The following is a 6,410-nucleotide window of genomic DNA, read 5'->3' as shown; positions in this document are numbered from 1 at the left end:
CACCTGCCTATTACTTCTTTCTGGCTTCTCTCCTCCCATACTCCACACTCCTCTCCAAATCAGAGTCTTTCTTCTCCAGCCCATGACCTTTCCCACCCACCTGGCTTCACTTATCACCTTTCAGCTAGCTTCCTTCCCCTCCCCCCACCTTTTTATTCTGGCATTTTCCTCCTTCCTTCTCAGTCCTGAAGAAGGGGCTTGGTCCAATACATCGACTGTTTATTCATTTCCATAGATGCTGCCTGACCTGCTGTGTTCCTCCAGCATTTTGTGTATGTTGCTTTACAAGGACGTTGCTGGCATTGGAGGACCTGAGTTATAAGTAAAGATTAAATAAGTTAGGACTTTATTCCTTGGAATGTAGAAAATTGAAGGGATATTTGATAGAGTATACAAAATTATGAAAGCAAGCTGGCTTTTTCCAATGAGGTTGGGTGGGACCACAAGTAGAGGTCATGGGTTAAGGGTGAAAGGTTAAAAATTGAAGGGGAATGACAGGTCATTCCCTGTCACTCCCAAGGAGTTGGGTGCTTACTGTTCTGGTTAACAACAGATGGTGCAATCCGGGTCATATTACGATTGACGAATGTGTTTGTAGACCGGATATTGAACTTCTTACTGTTGGACTTCGGCCACAATCCACCGAGATACAACATCGGGCGGCACGGGAGGTCATTCCTGCCTGTGGCCATCGAACGTGCAGCTCCTCCAGTGGAGGGTCAGACACCCTGAGCCAATAGACTGGTCCTGGACTTATTTTCCATCTGGCTTAGTTTGCATTTTGTTGTTTGATTGTTTGTGGGTTTTGTATTGCTATATTTACGCTCTATTCTTGGTTGGTGCGTCTGTAACGAAACCCAATTTTCCTCGGGATTAATAAAGTATATCTATCTATCCAGGTCATGAGAGTGTGCAATGAACAGCCAGCACAAGTTGTGCATGTTAGCTCATTTTCAACATTTTAGAGAAGTTTGGATAGGTACTTGGATGGCAAGGGTATGGACGGCTATGGTTCGGGAGCAGGTCAATTGGAGTAGGCAGTTTAAATGGTTCGGCATGGACTAGATTGGGCAAAATACCTGTTCTGTGCTGTACTTTTCTATGACTCTAGGGCTCTATCCTTCCTATAATGGCCTAACTAGTGTTTTTTGAAGGTGCATCATAACTTCCTGACTTTTGAACTCAGTGTCTCAATGTCTCAAGGCAGGCATGCCATATGCTTTCTCAACTACTCTAATTATATGTGAAGCCACTTTCAGGGAGCTTTGAACTGGGATCCCAAGACCCCTCTGCTCATCAACACTGTTAAGAATTTTGGTGTTAACAGTAACACCTCACATTCGACCAGGTTAAACTTCAATTGCCATTTCTCCACCCATATCTGCAACAGATCTATATCCGCTACATCTTTGCCTATCCACAACACACCAATCTTTGTATCATCTCCAAAGTTACTAACCCACCCATCTACATTTTCATCCAGGTCATTTATATACATCATAAACAGCAGAGGTCCAGGGCAGATCCTTGTGAAACACCACTAATCACAAACCTCCAGATGGAATAATTTTCTTTGACCATTACCCTCTGAATCCAAACCTCCAATTCACCATGGATCTCATGCATCTTAATCTTTTGGATGAGCCTCCCAAGAGTGACCTTGTTAAAAACCTTACCAAAATACATGTAGACAACATCCATAGCTCTACCTTTATCAATCACCATTGTCATTTTGTCAAAAAACTCAATCAAGTTAGTGAGACACGCTTTGCCCCGCACAAAGCCATGCTGGCTCTCCATAAATAGGCCATCATTTTCCAAATGCTCATAAATCCTACCCTTAAGTATTCTCTCCTATAACTTCCTTACCACTGAGGTGAGACTCTCCAGTCTGTAGTTTCCAGGATTATCCCTGGTTCCTTTCTTGAATAATCAGCAATATTAGCTTCTCACCAGTCACCTGGGGTGTTGCCAGTGGCTAGAGAGGACACAGAGATCTTGGTCAAAGCCCCAGCAATCTCCTGACTTGCATCTCTCAATAACTGTTGGTATATCCCATCAGGCCCTGGGGACTTATCTACCTGAATACTCTTTTAAGAGACCAACTTTACCTCTCCTTTTACTTCAATATTAAGATGCAGACAGCATATAATACTCACTGCACTGATCTCACTATCTCCACGTCCTTCCCTAGAATGTCTTGGGATTCTCTATAATCCTATTTTCCAAAGGCTTTCCATGGCCTCCAATTCCTATCTTTCACTCACATCGTTTTTTGGAGAGTTTATTCTGCTTTTCTTAAAGGTGTTCTAGTTTCTGATTCCGCAAACAACAGGAATTCTGCAGATGCTGGAAATTCAAGCAACACACATCAAAGTTGCTGGTGAACGCAGCAGGCCAGGCAGCATCTCTAGGAGGAGGTACAGTCGATGTTTCAGGCCGAGACCCTTCGTCAGGACTGTAGAGGGAATGGGCAGAGACCCTATAAAGAAGGTGGGGGGAGGGTGGGAAGGAGAAGGCTGGTAGGTTCCAGGTGAAAAACCAGTAAGGGGAAAGATAAAGGAGTGGGGGAGGGGAAGCAGGGAGGTGATAGGCAGGAAAGGTGAAGAAGGAATAGGGGAAAACACAATGGGTAGTAGAAGGAGGCAGACACATGAGGGAGGTGATAGGCAGCTGGGGGAGGGGGCAGAGTGACATAGGGATAGAGGAAGGGAGGGGAAGGGAATTACCGGAAGTTGGAGAATTCTATGTTCATACCAAGGGGCTGAAGACTACCTAGAAGGTATATGAGGTATTGCTCCTCCAACCTGAGTTTAGCCTCATCATGGCAGTAGACGAGGCCATGTATGGACATATCTGAATGGGAGTGGGAAGCAGAGTTGAAGTGGGTGGCTACTGGGAGATCCTGTCTGTTTTGGCAGACAGAGCGGAGGTGCTTGACGAAGCAGTCCCCCAATCTGTGTTGGGTTTCACCGATGTAGAGGAGGCTGCACCGGGAGCACCGGATGCAATAGATGACCCCAACAGACACACAAGTGAAGTGTTGTCTCACCTGGAAGGACTGTTTGGGGCCCTGAATGGTGGCAAGAGAGGAGGTGTAGGGACAGGTGTAACACTTGCGCTTACAGGGATAAGTGCCAGGTGGGAGATCAGTGGGGAGGGACGTGTGGACCAGGGAGTCGTGGAGGGACCGATCCCTGCGGAAAGCGGAGAGGGGTGGAGAGGGAAAGATGTGGTTAGTGGTGGGGTCCTGTTGAAGGTGGCAGAAGTTGCGGAGGATAATGTGCTGGATCCGGAGGCTGGTGGGGTGGTAGGTGAGGACAAGGGGAACTCTGTCCCTGTTGTGGTGGCGGGAGGATGGGGTGAGGGCCGAAGTGTGGGAAATGGAGGAGATGCGGGTGAGGGCATCATTGATGACAGCAGAAGGGAAACCACGATCCTTAAAGAAAGACAACATTTGAGATGTTCTGGAATGGAAAACCTCAGACGGAGGAACTGGGAATAGGGAATGGCATTTTTGCATGTGGCAGGGTGGGAAGAGGTATAGTTGAGGTAGTTATGAGAGTCAGTGGGCTTGTAGAAGATGTCAGTGGACAGTCTGTCTCCAGAGATGGAGACCGAGAGATCGAGAAAGGGGAGAGAAGTGTCCGAGATAGACCAAGTGAATTTGAGGGCAGGGTGGAAGTTAGAAGTAAAGTCGATGAAATTGACGAGCTCAGCATGGGTGCAGGAAGCAGCACCAATGTAGTCGTCAATGTACCAAAGGAAAAGTTGGTGAGCAGTACCAGAATAGGTCTGGAGTACAGACTGTTCCACATAACCAACGAAGGGGCAGGCGTAGCTGGGGCCCATGCGAGTTCCCATAGCTACACCCTTAGTCTGAAGAAAGTGGGAAGAGCCAAAACTCCACTCAATACTGGTTCACTGACTCCTTAAAAGTTGCCCTTTTAGTTCAAATCTTTTTTCATCCCCTTTTGTTTTCTAATTATTTTGGACAGTTTCCTAAAATTCACTGGATCTTCCCATAGTCACAGGTTCCCATGGCATGTCTGTACTTCTTAGTACAGACCATAACACTGATGGTGAGTGCCTCCAGCTGTTCTCAGCACAGGTTTAATATCACAGGCAACATTCAATTCAGGAGCTGACGTCACTTCCGACAAACCATTCATGAATATCAAAGGCCTTTAACTGGTACAGGTTCCTTTTTGGCCTAATTCTCAAAATAATGCATCACTAATGGCAGTCAGTACCTGGATTTATTTTTAAATAAATATCGGTGTCATTTCTTCAGATTAGAGTATAGTCTTAAATGTGTGATTTCTGACTCTAAGGTTTATTATGTTGTTGTGGGGAGGGGGGCAGTGGTAGAGAGGATAAGTTCCCACTACCAATTAAATACTCTCAATGGCGTGTGTCTCAAATAGGCTCTGACAACCAAGTCCAGCTTCCAGCTTTTACGTGGGGCTTAGCTACTAAGCTTGGTAGAACTGTTTCTACTTACAGGAGAAGGGGCAAAGGTGGGTCACTGGTGCTTTAAAACCAGTCGCTTCTGGCAGATGGGGCCTTTGAGCTGTGGGTGGCAGCACATCTAGGAGAACAAAAACTCCGCCGCCTTGCAGCTATACCCACTCCTGAGGAAGGCTTCGGGAGTAAACCCCAAGGAAAAATCAGGAGCTGGAGTCCCTAAGGGAGTTCTACATTGATTTCAATGCTGACTGGCAACTTCTGCAACGCCACTGGCGCTAAACTGCGTCAGTTTCTGTTGTTCCTTTGGACTTATCAGCTGCGTGGAGAGGGGTAGCCTGCTGCAGGGGCAATGGCTTGCTGTCTGCATCATCCCGCCCTGGCTTGCTTATCAAGTAGGCAACTGGGATGCAACATCCGTGGTCAACACTGACCAACAAGGTCCTCATAATTCTTACAATAATACCTGACTATGAAGTGGGTTGGATGGTTACACTGGGAGCCAGATGGCATCTGCTTTCCTTCTGCAATGGCTCTATTTGTTCAGTGTGGCAAATACAGTAGTTGTTTTTTTACACATTAATTCCAAATCAATTCCTAAAGTAGTGACATAAACCTATTCCAGTTCTCCTCAAATTTCAATCATTAACTGCAGCAAGATGATCTATAAGCTGTCATTTAAATGTTAGAAAAAGATACGGCCAGCTAATACGCCAGAAGTTAACTTTGCACTATTGGAAACATTGTTTTTGTTTCTAAAAGTATTCCAAAATACCTGCATCTGATAAAGCTTATACTGTATAAGTTGCAATGACTAAACCTATTCAATGTATCAATGAAAATTATTTTTAGCTGTCAACTTTATGTTTGTTTTAAATTGCCAGAATGAAAATTTATAACTTTGCAGTTGATCAAGTATTCAATACTGTGTATTTATTCACAGTTTAACATAATAAAACTGTCATGTTGATTTTAAATAAGACGTGATAAAATTTCTTTGAACCGTCTCTGCTTCTTGTGTATTTGAAGAAATGAAGAAAACCATTTATAACCATATATAATAATTACAGCATGGAAACAGGCCATCTCGGCCCTTCTAGTTTTCAAAGAGGTATCATGTTAGATCTGTGCTAGTTATATTAGTCATAATATTTCTATCACTAAACATAATTTCATTTTAAGGAAGATCTTTGGGAGCAAAGAAGTTTCAGTGGGATATATCTTAATCTAAGTATGTATATGTCAACTGTATACTGTGTTCGTTACTTTCATTCTACACTTTCAGCTTAAAAAATTTAATATTTTGGTACGGATTTTTTTACGCAATAAGAGAGAGACAAAATATTGAGGGAATATAATTGCATATTCTGTGCAACTTTCTGTCTTCTGTAAAGTTATGAAATGTGAACTGAAGTCCAGGTAAAGAGATGCTAAGAACAATTTCACTCCAGAAGAATTAATAATGAAAGACTTTCAGAACTAAAGGGGGGAAAGGTACTAAATTACTTTTAACGGATAATAGTAATAATAAAGCATTATGCGCACTCAGCTTTACTATGAGTGACTGTAGATAAGGGATTACAGTTCAGCACATATTATTTTACACGCTACACTGCCTGGGGTGGATGAACAAAATAAGCACATTTCCTGGACTTTCCTTTTTCTTGGCTTGGAGTTTTAGCCATGTTCCTGGTTTGAATTATATGTTCCATGTGGAACTTGTTTAGTTCTACTGTGGAAATGCAGTAGCTACCTCTTAAGAAATGTAGATTTTTTTTAGATATAAACTACAAGGCAGGTTGTTCAGTTGGTTACTTTGATACCTTTCGAAGAGTTGCTGTCAGAAAGGCGTGGAGATGCAAGTCACACTTTATTGCACCGGTTTTTCAATACGTTGAGCATACCTGTTTGTTAAGGCAGGTGATTAGATTTATCTATCCTAG

The sequence above is a fragment of the Mobula birostris genome, chromosome 2, assembly GCF_030028105.1.
Source record: "Mobula birostris isolate sMobBir1 chromosome 2, sMobBir1.hap1, whole genome shotgun sequence".
Classification (NCBI taxonomy): domain Eukaryota; kingdom Metazoa; phylum Chordata; class Chondrichthyes; order Myliobatiformes; family Myliobatidae; genus Mobula; species Mobula birostris.
The sequence above is the reverse complement of the archived record's forward strand: the minus strand, read 5'-3'. Positions refer to the sequence as shown.